We start from the raw sequence: 15,031 nt of genomic DNA on the forward strand, positions 1-15,031 counted from the left end.
TCAAAAATATAAATTTTTGAAAAATTATTTTAGTGAATTAAATATTTATAATGTATATAAATTTTAAAAGAAAGAATTTGAATAAAAGATAAATAGTTGCAATAAAATTTTATAATAAAGAAATATACGTGTATATTAAAAAAATTATACTTTTTTATCTGAAAAAAATTAACAAATAAAAATTAACAATAATTTTTTATATTTATATCTTTTCAAAAACTTCTTTGAATGTGAATAAATAGTAAGAATAATATTATTTAGATTCAACAGATTATATTTGTGCTTATAATATATATGTTGCATAGAAAAATATTATTTTCAATTAAAATATAAAAAATGAAATTTAAATATTATTAATAAATAATAAGTTTACGGTAATAGTAGGTGATTGTAAAATTTATAAAATATTTATAATATATTTATTATTTATCATTCACTTTATGATTTAAACATCAATATGATTTTATTAACAAAAATATTTGTGTAAAAAATATTTTATATGTGTCATATATAAATAATATTTTTAAAAAAATCAATCTCATATTAACTATGTAATAATTAAATTGTGTTAGCCTAATTAAATGATATAAAATAGTAAATAAATTTTTTTATTAAAAATATAAACCAAAATAAATTTTTTGGTTTACTTTATTATTAAATATATTTTTATATTAATCTTATATAACTTCACATAAGTAATATAATAATACAAAAATTCAATGCATAATTGTAGAATAAAGTTCAAGCATATATATATATATATGCGGGTATGGGGCGGGGTGGGTACTTAGATACTCATACCCGCACCCATCCCCATTAAAATTTGCAGGTTTTTACCCATACCCGTATAGCAGGTAAATACCCTACCCATTGTGGATAAATTTTGCGGGTGCCCATCGAGTACTTTACCCATTGTCATCCCTAATCTCATTGGAGAGAAAATGTCTAAAAGTAAATTTATCATATTTTTATATTATTGAGTTATTATATATTTTTTATTACAAAAGAGTAATGATTAAAAGAAATTATTAAGCATTATTATTGTTCTTTCACTAATATAGTTGTTATTTAAATTAAATTTTAACATAGTCATTATAAATAAAAAATTTATTTATTTATTTATTTATTTTTGCAATGAAAAATGAGTGATCTTTTGGTCAACACCTATAATGAAGACATCCCGTTCATAGTGCAATAAGTCATAAATCTCAAAAATAAAAAATATTTTCTCATTTAGTGATGCAAGAAGCCAATATAAGTACTATATCTGATAGTACAAAGATTATTAAAGGTTTTAGTAGGCTAATATATCATTGTCTAGTGGAACAAAATTACATATTGTTAGTGCATTATACTCTGCTAAGTCTCATAAAAACTTTTTAAGTTTTAAGAATATCCATATAAATGAATACCATATTGAAATAACAAATGAAGGAAGAGTAAAATACATTTATATGACAAAAATTATCTCAAATAAAAAATATGTATTAGAAAAATTACATTCTTTTTCTTTTGGTTTATATTACACATATATTAATATAATTAAAACATACATTTTTTATTTGGCAGAAACGGTTCATGACAATTTATAAAACAAACTATAACAACAACATTATCTAATCAAGCAGGAATTTTAGCATTATATGAGGAAAGTTGAGAATATGTTTGGTTGAGGTGTGATTCAACATGTGCAAGAAACTTGTGGTTTATTTTTGAAAAAATAACTCCTACAATTATATGTGAAAATAATGTTGTGTGTATTACTTAATTGAAAGAAGAATACATTAAAGGACATAGAACAAGTTATATTTCTCTAAAATTCTCTTTTATCTATGATCTTCAAAAAAATGACAATATAAATATTTAACAAATTCATTCATAGAATCTAATAGATTTTTTTTTCAGAAAATTACTTCCAAGTAAAACTTTTGTACAACTAGTTCACAAGATTGAACTTTATCATCTTAAAAATGATTATCCACATGAGGCGAATAATTAAATATGTTTTGTACTCTTTTTTTCTTAGCCATAATTTTTTTAGCAAGGTTTTTAATGAGGTAGTATCTAATAATGTATTAAAGAATAATATACTTTTTCCTTTCATTAAGTTTTTATCCTATAGAGTTTTTCTTAATTAGATGTTATGAAACACATTCTCAAATAATGCACATCTAAAAGGGAGTGTTATGGATTAGTGTGAGTGAATGTAATACGAAATAAGTATCTGTTGCAGAAATCCTTTGTGTTCTACGCATTTACTATATTTCCTTTTATTATGGAATCACTATTGGCCATATTAATGGTGATTTGTTGTACTTTTGATAAAGCTGGCCAGGGAGATATTATAGGCACAATTTTAGGGATATTATAGGCTTATCTTTAGGAAACCTGAAACCAAAATATAGAAGGGTATCATGTATATATGGATGCTTCTTGTATGTGAATGAGACACAAAATTCTTCCATAATTCATTAGAATGTCCTTCTTTCTAAGATATTATAACTTGTCACAACCGGGCGGTTGCAACGATATGACAAAAATATGTTTAAGAAAAATATTTTTAAGAATAAAAAAATATTTTCTAAAAAATCAGAGTAGTCGCTACCAAAGTTTATTTTAAAAAAAATTTGAATTTTTTTTTAAAAATAATATGATCTTTGAAATAAAAAAATGAGTTCGAAAGTCATTTACATGTAAAGAAGGTATTAACACCATACAACGTCCGTTTTAAAAATGATTACCTTAAATTAATTGTGTAAATTCATTTTAATTTTGAAAAATATTTATCTAACTCATAAACATTAATTATTTTCATTTTAGAAGAAGAAAAAATTATTTATTAAAATGTTAACTAGATATCTTAAAAGAAAAAAAAAATTTTAAACATTATTTTGACTTGACGAGTACGGTTCCGCTCTTACATATCCTCAAGTGCAATGAGGAACTCAAAGCCACGTAGTTCTATCTAAAACTTATAAAGTTGGTTGATTAAAATTAAGTTTAGTCAAAGAAAGTTTATTTTGAAATTAAAATTATTTTTTATAAATTTATAATGTTTAGGATACAAGATAACACAATTATACAGGTACCTTACGAGAAATAATACAGATGGTGAAGGAATATCACATAACTATATTACAAATCGTTAAAAAGTATTTTATTTGTAAATGAAGTATTTGAATTTGAATTTTGATTATGACTAATGTTAAAAGAAATTTAAGATAGTGTAAGCTATATATAAATCTCGTATAATTTATTAAACAATCGAAGGTAATATAAATTGCACATCGATATTGCAAAAATTTGTATAATAGAATGTAGAAATGATTGGTTATTTAATTTATCAAAATTAGAAATATGATTTAAAAAAACTAAAATATGAGATTAATTCTATTTAATGAAAGGAATAAATATATTTGAATTGATTAAAAAAATTAATTAATAAGAAAAAATTAAAACTTTGTTTGATAAATTTATATTGTGTAGAACCTAAAATAACATTGGTACACATAGGTTCTAACAATTTATAACGCATAAAGGTAGAGTCGTTATACATTAGCATTATAATTTATTATGTTAATAAAATAACTTCTATTTAAATTGATTGATTGGTAAAATAACGATTATAGAAAATACATTTTGATTGATTATTAAGATAATTTTTAGTTAATTTAAGATAACATATGATAAATTAATGTTATATAAAGTCTTGGTAACGTAGGTATACGTAGACTTGATCAATTATTCAACTTAATAAAAATAAAACTGTTCATTCCTATACATTCGATCAACGGCGGGAGAAGAAACGAAAAGCTGGAAAAGAATGCCAAAATAAAAGTTCAGCATCAGCTCCGGTAAAAAAAATTAAAGAAAAGGGTGAAAGTTCATGTACCCAGGAAATGAGGTAAGAAGAAGATTTGTTCTTGAGCTTTCTTTTTCTTTTAAAACTTCCTCTTCATTGTCCGTTCTTTTAAAACTTCCTCTTCATTGTCCGAAAATCCCTCTTCTTATTCTCTGTCCCCCTTTTGATTTCAGATCTCCTTTATTTAAAAAATTTGCTCTACTCTCTCAAAACTCGTTGCCCTTTTTTACTCCTTCTTCGAAAGCTCCTCCTCCTCATATTCCTTACTTGTGCCGTTTTGTAGGTCTGTTTAGAGTTTTTGCAAAACGTAAAAAAAATTCCAGTTTCCTTTCTTATGTTTAGAGCTCAGATGGGCTCTGGGTGTTCACTGAAAATTTTTGTTTCGATGGCCAAAATTATTTTCCAAGTTTATATACATATATATATATATATATATATATATATATTTAAACAACATTTATCTTATAAAAACTTGGGATCAAATGTGGAAAAAAAAGTTGGTATTCACAGTTGCCTCTCTTTACTCAGTTCATATCAGCTATAAATATTTTCAAGTTAGAGTTGATGAGAACTGAGTAAAGAAGTGAATTAATTTTTTTTAAAATGTTAGGATGCACAAGGAATGAACACATAACTGTAAGTGAGATAATATGAGAGGTTTTCGGAAGAGCCTTGGTTCATAGCGACTTGTATTTAACAAACAATAACAAAAATTATAAGATAACATTGAACTTTGATTAAAAACAAAGCTTGTTAGGCAGACACTAGGCTTATGCTAAAAATAATAGTTTCAAGTGAAGTAAATCAGGTTCTGGATTTTTTACAATAGAATGAAAAGTGTCAGTCAGGTTTTGCACTTTAATAGAGAAATGAAACATGTCGGTCAGGTTCTGAGCTTTGACAAAAAGGTAAAAGGTGTCAGTCAAGTTCTAGGTTATGGAAGAGAAATAAAATGTATCAATCAAGTTTTAGGTTTTGACAGAAAAAATGAAATGTACTAGTTATGTTATGGGCTTTAACTGAAAGGTAAAAAGTGTTAGATTTTAGACTTATGACAGCAAATTAAAATCTATGAGTTAGGTTCTAGACTTTGACAAAGAAAGGAAGGGTGTCAGTGTTGTTCACAATTCTAAACACTAGCAAGTGCACTAGGAATTGGAGCAAGTAATGAGTAATTTTTAAGATCAGAATATCTTCTTCACAGGGAATTAGGCAATCAATTATCACTTCATAGAACAATCACCATTTGAGCTATACGAATTTGGAAAATTTCTAACATTTAGAAGTCAAGAACAAGCACAATTAAAAGGTAAGAAACTTGCAGGAAAAATAGATTATGAAAGTTGTGATGAATTGAGATAGGAATGAAGAATAGTTAGGAATTTACTTCACAAGAATGTCAATATTGATTCAATTATGCCTCTGAACATTCAAGAACTTGGTTAATTGATAGCTAAAGGTTAATCCCTTAACTCAATGACCCTAACAAGCAACTAAACCACCCTAATCCCTTAGGTGAAGTTCAATTTCAAGTTACATTAAGACTTAGAACCTTAGGATTGCAGAATTAGGTCTCCTTATCCCTAAGAAATCCCCAATTCTGATTGCTAACTCAGATCAGAGAAGCAAATCCAACTTCCATTGGTAAATGTTCCTCTTTGATTAACCACATGAATTTCCATTCACAGATTGCAATAACAGTATAATTAACAATTCAATTAATCCAAGAACTCAAATTTCAGAGGCAAAAGTCAAATCAATACATCAATTCGAGTTCCATAAACTCCTAACTATGGAGAATTAAACAAACATTGTAACAGAGAAAGAGAAAGAAGGAGAAGAAGAGAAGCATTGCAGGGAAGCCATCTCTACGAGCTCCAATCCAATGCCTCTTCTTGGAGCTTCAAAATTCGACCCCAATCCTCTCTCTCACTCTCTCTCAACGATAATCTAACAGAAAAAATAGAAAATGAACAAAAAACCTCGAGTTCTGAGCTTAAGACATGTATTTATAGAAATCTTGATTTTGTGCGTTATCACTCTTGCTAGTAAGAGTGGCTATGCAGAAGCTTATGTGGTTTCTAGAAACTGGAACTATCACTTTCGCTGCTAAGAGTTGCAACGCAGAAGGTCGAGTGCCTTGATTCACTCCTCTCTGGAACATCCACTTTCGCTAGCAAGAGTAGTAACGCAAAGCTTGCTAAAATTTTGCCTTCTCTGGAAGACTCACTTTTGCCAACAAGAGTAACCACGTCTAGACTCTTTTCTTCTTTTAAGCTCTAGAACGATCGCTTTCATTGAGAAAAGTGTTAACGCCTAGTGTGTATTCCTCTTTGATGTCTGGAGTGATCACTTTCACTGACAATAGTGATCACGCCCAGCTTGCATTCCATTGTTCTTGTGTTTTGGAGTCCAGAATTGCTATTCTTCCTCTTCCTTTCCATTGATCTTTCATTTCCATGACTTTTGTTCAGATTATTCCTACAAAAACAAGATTAATTTCTTAAGATCTAAGCAGAAATTCCACAAATGCTAAAATAACTATATATTAAAAGAAAACTTTCAATCATTCTATTTTTCTGGATTTTTCCTGCTTTTCTTATATATTTTCCTTATCAAATAGGTTAGAAATACACTAAAATATTAGTAAAAATATGGATTCATCAGTCAGTCAGATTCTGGGCGTTGATAGAAAAATGAAATGTACCAATTTGGTTATGAACTTTGATAAAAAAAAATGGGCTTTGACAAAGAAGGGAAATGTGTCAGTCAGGTTCTATACTTTGATAAAGAAGTGAAAAGGTGCCAGTCAGGGGTTGGACTTTGATAGAAAAATAAAATGTGCCAGTTTGGTTCTGGGCTTTGACAGAAAAGTGAAAAGGTGCTAGTCAGGTTTTGGACTTTGACAAAAAATGTAAAGAGGCTTAGACAAGAAAGGTAAAGAAAGTCAATCAAGTTCTGGATTGCAAAAGAAAATGAAAAGGACAATCAGACTCTGGACTTTAACAGTAAAAGTAAGACAAACAAATAAAGAGATCAATCATCTTCTGAATTCTTTTGAAAGGTAAAGTACTGAGTCAGATCCTGGACTTGGACTGAAAAAAAAGGTTGCGAGGTAGATAATGAATTGAAATTAAACTTTAAAAGGTGACAATAGATAAAAAATAAATACATGCTAATGTAATGATGTGATTGTACAAACTAGAAGAATGTTAACACTTGGAATGAAGTTATTGTATGATCAAGTCAAATGTTGTGATGAGACATTAAATCAAAATAAATTCTTCTTTCTTTCTTTTTCTTTTTGGATTTTTAATTTTTCAACCTTATTAGAACATGCACCTTAAGGTTTATGAATGAGTAAGCTCTTCGGTCAGGATCAATTCTTTCATGAAATCTAAGCTGGGTGAGACATCAATCAAACAAGACTGCCATTTATTTTTGAATTGTCATAAGGAGTCAACTTCTTCTGTCATGCTGAACTTATCAGAAAATTCATTGAACTTACTGTGTGGATTCTTAGAGCCTATTATTGTAATTATATTTTCTTATTACTCTTTCAACAATTAACATGTTTCCTTTTAATATATAATTACTGAAATGACAATTGAATTGTTGGTTCACGTTGTTGAAAAGTTTGAGTAAACGAATTAGTGAAGTGGTGCACATACTGAATGAAAGGCGACAAGAAAAAATTAGTTGAATAAAAAAACAGAATCACTATAATGGAAAAGACATGGTTAATTTACAAAGAAGATTATGGAATGAGTAATGGAAAAAACAACACCATGAGTAATAGAAGAAACAAATACATGAAAAAAGAATTAGAATGATTATAAAAATAGTGAAGTTTCATGCTGCTTAAGTAACGCCTTCTAGATGAACAATGCTAGTCTTTCATGTAAATTAACCACCCATTAACAAAACTTTCAAAAATAATTGGCCCAGTTTGATGTTTTGGACTCATATCTCACTCGATTCAACTTCAACAATCCAAAATTGCCCTAGTTCAGAATTTTACCATGTCACATTACTCCAGTCGGATTTGACTTCATTGTTGTGAAATTTGCCCCAAATTAATGCTTCACTCCATCATATTACGCCACTGTGAAGGATTTTCTTACAACTTTTATTTTTTGCCCACATCTCTTCTGAATTTCCCTTTTTTAGGTTTTCAATATAATGTAGAATTTTAGTTGACCCTAATTTTTGGCTGAGTTTCTCTTTCCAGTTTTCAACTCACCAGGTCACTTTAACTTTTGCCTAGGTCGCCCTCTCTGGTTTTCAACCTAGCGAGCTACATTCTTTTATTTTCCTTTTATTTTTTTTATATATATTTTTTTATTTTTGTTTTAAGCATAATATATTTTTTTGATAGCATTAGAATTGATAGGGCTTGGAAGACTTTCTTCATCCATTTTTGTGAGGGTCAAGCCTCCTTATAAGAAAGCCTTCCACCAGTTGATTTTCGTTAATAGTTTGAAGATTGACTTATAAATGGAAATTAATTGACATATGAATCAGAAAATATAATTCAATCTTCCCAAAAATTTATGAACTTTCTTTTAGTGTAAGGATGTAACATCCCAATGATTACCTTTATCGTGACAGGATCAACCTCCATTCTATTTTGACTGACTATAAACCCCAACAACTTGGCTGATTTACCACCAAAGGTACATTTAGCTTGGTTCAACCGTAATTTGAAACTCCTCAACTACTTAAACAACTTGTGTAATCTCTTCCCTAATCTTTAATAGCATCTTAGGTTTCATTATCCTATATTTTTGCTTAATTGGGAAACATTTTGGCTTCAGTGGCAATCCATACTCGACCATGCTAACATCCAGACCCAATATATCTTGATATGACCATACAAAAAGACATCACTATAATTATGCTAGAGCTTAATCATCTCTCTTATCATCTTCAATAACCAAATTAATTGTTTCAGTGTATTCTTCATGGAGTTGGATTTCTTTTGCATCTTACTTGAGTAATCTTAGAAATTCTTAGCATAAATCACAACCATTATCATCATCTTTGGCAATTTAAATAAGACAATCCAAAATTACTGGATGAAATACTAGCACTGTTACTTTCAAGTATGTCACTTTCAAATTTGCATTGTGTAAGAGTTGAAACAAAAAAGAGAAAATAAACAATAAGATTCAAATAACAAGGAAGGATGACTGAGAATTCAAAATGTATTTCACTAAAAATATAACTTAAAAATAAACATGTGTCACAACTTACAAGATCAACTAATATTTTAAATTACAAAAAGAAATCTTATATCAGTCTTTTCAAAAAGTAAGAATATCCTAAAGCTTTGGGACAAAACGATAGGATTGGCTTCACATGATTACTAGGCATAGGCATTAAAAATCACAGGAAACTCAATGATCTCACAATTGTCAATTTTTGTGTTCAGCGGATGATAAGTCTATAATTAGGCCCTCTTTTACAGCCCATATATTCATATTTGACCTTTATTTTATTCGGGTTTTACACTAATTTATATATTAATTGTGCAGTTTGGTATAAAGAGGCCGCAAGTGGATTTTGGGTAAATTCTGGGCCTAAATTGATGAAAGATTAGAGCTTCGCAATAGTCAGCACACCCAGACCCATTCAATAAGCACGGGGGATTGCTTTGAGCCCATGCACGGTCGTGCTTAAGGCCTTGCATGGCCGTGCTCATCTGCGGGAAGCTCATTTATGAAGAGTTTTTAGGGTTTTCAAATCCTATAAAAGGGAAGATCTGAGGCACCATTGGGGAACCGTTTTTACATCTTGGCCTTGACTCTAGAATACATCTGATCTCGTCTCTCTTGCACGGGATCCTTGGCATATGCTTGGCGACACTTGGAGCTTTAAGGATCGTACTTGAAGACCAGGAAGACATCTCACACTCTAATTTGCTATTTCTTTTGATTATGACTTTGTTTATGATTGTTTTAGTTCTTTTCTTTAGCATGAGTAACTAAATTGATAGCTAGGGATATGGGAACTATTGTTCATGAATTTATGGAATTTTGATGTTTGAATCTAAATTTGATTTCCATTTTGTGATTAGATTTTATCCTATTGCGCTTCTTTCTTAATCCTAATTAATTATATCATCAGGCGACCGTACCTCGGTTAATTAATAGACTATAGGGTAAAACGAGACAAATGATTAGGTAGACCAAACCAATATTTCTCTTCTAATCGTTATTAAATTAACAAGTTCATGGGTTCCTTAAGCTTTCTTAAATTGATATCTTGCATGACCATTGGGGATGTTAATTTAGAGAAAATAATATTAATATTGCATGACCATTGGATATTAATAGTATTCGTATGAATGATTGATAATGATAAGGAAATCAAATTTAGAGTTAAACAGAAGAATAACATAATGGATTGAATGAGAAAACCCATATGCCCTATGTTCTTCTCCGGTAAGTTTAACCAAGACGTGCATTGTATTCCTTGCTCTTAGTTTATAATTAATTTTATAAATTATTGTTTTAATTAATCTCATATCTTTGAAGCTTAAACAATTGAATTAGGAAATTCTTAGTAATTGGAAAACAATTCTTGTGGGATGATATTTCGGGTACTTAATTTAAGAACCCTTTATTACTTCTCGATTGATACACTTGCCCTCCGAACAAGTTTTTGGCACCGTTGCCAGGGATTTCTTTTTCAATATTAAGAAAATCTCAAATTTAATTGATTTAAGCAATTTGTGTTTTATTTTATTTTGTTTTGTTTATTGTTAAATTTTTTTTATAATTTTTCTATTTATTTTATTTTAATTTTTTTATTTCACAATTTCTTTTAATGTATGCTCACTTGTTCTAAGTGCTCTACAACTTGTTTATTTGATCCGAAGATTGAAAGAACAATTCGTAGACAAAGAAAAGAAGTGAGAGAGCAAAGAATGGCAGAGGAAAGGAGATCAATTCAAGATTACATGACACCCACTGCTAGAGGCACTCTTGGAAGTATCGTGACACCTAATGTGGAGGCAAACAATTTTGAATTGAAACCAACACTCATAACCATGGTCCAGAACTCCATACAGTTTAGGGACATGCCTAATGAAGACCCCAATTTGCATCTAACAAAATTTCTCCGATTGACGGACACCATAAAGTACAATGGAGTCTCCAACGATGCTATTCGACTCTGCCTTTTCCCCTTCTCAGTATCTGAAAGGGTGAATGCATGGTTTTCCTCACTCCCAGCCAACTCCATCATAACTTGAGAGGATCTCACTCAACAATTCTTGGAAAAATACTTTCCCCCATCAAGGTCCTCTAAGCTTATGACGGAGATATGTTGCTTCCAACAACATAAAGTAGAATCCTTATTCGAGGCATGGGAGCGATTTGGAGAGCTTTTGAGGAGATGTCCTCATCATGATTTTCTGATGTGGAGGCAGGTGCAAATCTTTTACAGTGGCCTGTCAATCACTACCAGGGCTACAATTGATGCTGTAGCAGGAGGGAATCCATAGTTTGACTAATATTTTAGTGTAATTCTAACCCACTTGATAAGGAAAACATGTTACAAACAACAGAAAAACTTAGAAAAATATAATGATTGAAGGTTTTCTTTTAATATGTAGTTATTTTAGCATTTGTGAAATTTATGCTTAGAAATTAAGAATTTAATCTTGTTTTTGTAGGAATAATTTGAGAAAGGTTCATGGAAATGGAAGATCAATGGAAAAGAAGGGGAAGAATAACAATTCTGGACTCCAAAACACAAGAACAATGGAATGCAGGCTGGACGTGATCACTATTGTCAGTGAAAGTGATCACTGCAAAGCTCAAGGGAGTTTTACTATTCCTTGTACAAGTGGAAAAACTCATATTAATAAGGCTTTATGTGATTTAGGAGCAAGTATTAATCTTATGCCTTATTCTGTTTTTAGGAAGCTTGGAATGCATAAACCTAAGCCGACCTCCATGTCACTTCAGTTGGCAGATAGGTCGATCACATAATCCAAAGGCATAATGAAAAACGTACTTGTAAAAGTTGGAGAGTTTATATTTCCTGCTGACTTTGTGGTACTTGACATGGAGGAAGATGATGATGTCCCCATTATACTAGGGAGACCCTTCTTGGCCATTGCTTGGGCCATCATAGATGTACAAGAAGGGAAGCTCACACTGAGGCTAGATGATGAGGAAGTTGTATTTCAAGTTTTCAATTCTTTCAAGTACCCTTGTAGCCAAGAGTCCTGTCACTTTGTGAAATCCCCATCTTATGAATAATTTTTCTCATGTAATAGGTGTTGGGGAGGCAAAGCTGCTGGAGAGACAATTGTATATCAAGGGAGTCACCTTTGAGACTCATGCCTTCTTCCCACCATGATTTAGCAGGAACGTCAGGCTCGTGACGTTAAACAAGCGCTCCCAGGAGGCAACCTGTGTCTTTTATTTTATTTAAATTTTATTTCTTTTTGTTTATTGTAATTTTGCTATTGTTATTTTATTTTTAGAATAAAGAATAAGCATATTGAAAGATTGCAAGAACATAGTTGATTGTTCCCACATTTTTGAGCTCTGATTTGGAAGCACGCTTGTGCTCATCTCATACATGGCCGTGCATTCAATTGTAGTTATGAAAGAAAGCTTTACATCATAAGCAAGGGCGTGCTTAAGATTTCAGCATGGCCGTGCTCCCTCACCTGAAGCCATCGCGCCAAGAATTATCAGGACCATTTTTTCCTTTTATTCAATTACCCTCTTTACATGCTTTTAATTTGATTGTTTTCAAACATTGAGAATAATGTTCTGCTTTAAGTATGGGAGAGTAGTTCCTAATTATATAATTGTTAATTGCATGTTCTTGAGTAAAGTGTCTATGCTATTTTTTTATGATAATTTAAAACTTTTTCCCTCATGGAACCCAATTTTTCCAGATAGAAGAGCATGTTTAGTGATTATTATTGGCATTATACTTTCATTTGGAAACTAATAATTAGCTAAGTTTCTTACTTTTATGCTCTACATTAAACTTTAACCCACATATGTGAGTTTTGAACCTTAAAGGGGATTTCTATCTTAATTTAATTAATTGTACCCCTTTCCTCATTGTTTTGTGTGATTATCTCCTTAGGATCTATGCTCTAGAACTTGACTTGGAACTGACTTAAGACTTCTCTTTTTAATTGCATGTTTTTAATATGATTGAGGCATAATAGGATTTTTATTCTTGGCTTTCAGCATGTTTGAGATACAACTAGTTGTCTATTTTGAGCTTTATTGATTTTCTTGGTCCCTTGCATTAAATTTATAAAATATTTTGATGCCCTTGAGTTTATGAATGGAGCAATTGAGTTGTTGAATTGTTTGATTAATTCTCCTCTATATCTCTCATGTGCAAAAAGAAAGAAATAAAGTATGAAAAAGAAAATGAAAAATAGAAAAAATAAAAAAAAGGTTATATATAGTTGAAAGGAGAGAGGAGTAAAGATACTGTTCATATACAAAAATATAAAAATTACTCCAAGAGCTTCATTTGTAAACTTAGGGGATGTTTATAATTTTTATAATATATTACCCCTTTATATATCCCCTTTCTTTCATTTATCTCACCTCAATTATTATAACTCCTTGGCCACATTATAACCTGAAAAAGACCTCATGATTTTGACTTGCATTTAATTTATTTAGTGGATAGTCGATTTATAGTCAAGCCTATGGTAGTACACTTTTCTTTAGGAGAATTGAGTGATATCTTATTTTGTCCCTTAGTGAGAGAAAAAAGTAGATTACCTCAGTTTGATGTTTGAGTGAAAAGTATGGAAATATAAGATTCTAATTGGGAATCCTTTTGATTGCTTATGTTTTAAGTTATTATGTTACTCTTAACTAGCACTTTGCTTGAGGATAAGTAAACATATAAGTATGGCCCTATTTGACAGTCCATATATTCATATTTGACCTTTATTTTATTTGGGTTTTACACTAATTTATATATTAATTGTGCAATTTGGTATAAAGAGGCCACAAGTGGATTTTGGGTGCATTCTGGGCCCAAATTGATGAAAGATTAGAGCTTCGCAATAGTCAGCACGCCCAGACCCATTCAATAAGCACAGGGGTGCTTCGAGCCCATGCACGGTCGTGCTTAAGGCCTTGCACGGCCGTGCTCATCTGCGGAAAGCTCATTTATGAAGAGTTTTTAGGATTTTCAAATAAGAGAAGATCTGAGGCACCATTAGGGAACTGTTTTACATCTTGGCTTTGGCTCTAGAATACATCTGATCTCGTCTCTCTTGCATGGGATCCTTAGCACATGCTTGGCGACACTTGGAGCTTCAAGCGATCGTACTTGAAGACCAAGAAGACATCTCACACTCTAGTTTGCTATTTCTTTTTATTATGACTTTGTTCATGATTGTTTTAGTTCTTTTCTTTAGCATGAGTAACTAAGTCCATAGCTAGGGCTATGGAAACTATTGTTCATGAATTTATGAATTTTTGATGTTTGAATCTAAATTTGATTTCTGTTTTGTGATTAGATTTTATCCTATTGCGCTTCTTTCTTAATCCTAATTAATTATATCGTCAGACGACCATACCTCGGTTAATTAATAGATGTGTAAGGTAAAACGAGAGAAATGATTAGGTGGACCAAACCAATCTTTTTTTTTCTAATCGTTATTAAATTAACAAGTTCATAGGTTCCTTAAGCTTTCTTAAATTGATTTCTTGCATGACCATTGGGGATTTTAATTTAGAGAAAATAATATTAATATTGCATAACCATTGGATATTAATAGTATTCATATGAATGATTAGTAATCACAAGAAAATCGAATTTAGAGTTAAATAGAAGAATAGCATAATGGATTGAATGAGAAAACCCATATGCCCTAGGTTCTTCTCAGATAAGTTTAACCAAGAAGTGTATTGTATTCCTTGCTCTTAGTTTATAATTAATTTTATAAATTATTGTTTTAATTAATCTTATATTTTTGAAACTTAAATAATTGAATTAGGAAATTCTTAGTAATTGGAAAACAATCCTTGTGGGATGATATTTCGGGAACTTAATTTAAGAACCCTTTATTACTTCTCGATGGGTACACTTGCCCTCCGAACAAGTTTTTAGATATCTTCAACTTTTTTCACTAAAATTTGGGATGATCCTTCTTCAATG

At 30.5% G+C, this 15,031-nt stretch overlaps 1 non-coding gene across 1 annotated transcript; it reads right to left on the reverse strand.

The window, feature by feature from the left end:
• Positions 1–11,174: 11,174 nt before the first annotated feature.
• On the reverse strand, positions 11,175–11,281 carry LOC113870594. Its single transcript, XR_003505615.1, has one exon. It is a non-coding gene; the product is annotated as a small nucleolar RNA R71 (small nucleolar RNA).
• Between the last annotated feature and the right edge of the window lie 3,750 nt (positions 11,282–15,031).

The sequence above is a fragment of the Abrus precatorius genome, unplaced genomic scaffold (genome assembly GCF_003935025.1).
Source record: "Abrus precatorius isolate BTA unplaced genomic scaffold, Abrus_2018 Scaffold6, whole genome shotgun sequence".
NCBI lineage: Eukaryota > Viridiplantae > Streptophyta > Magnoliopsida > Fabales > Fabaceae > Abrus > Abrus precatorius.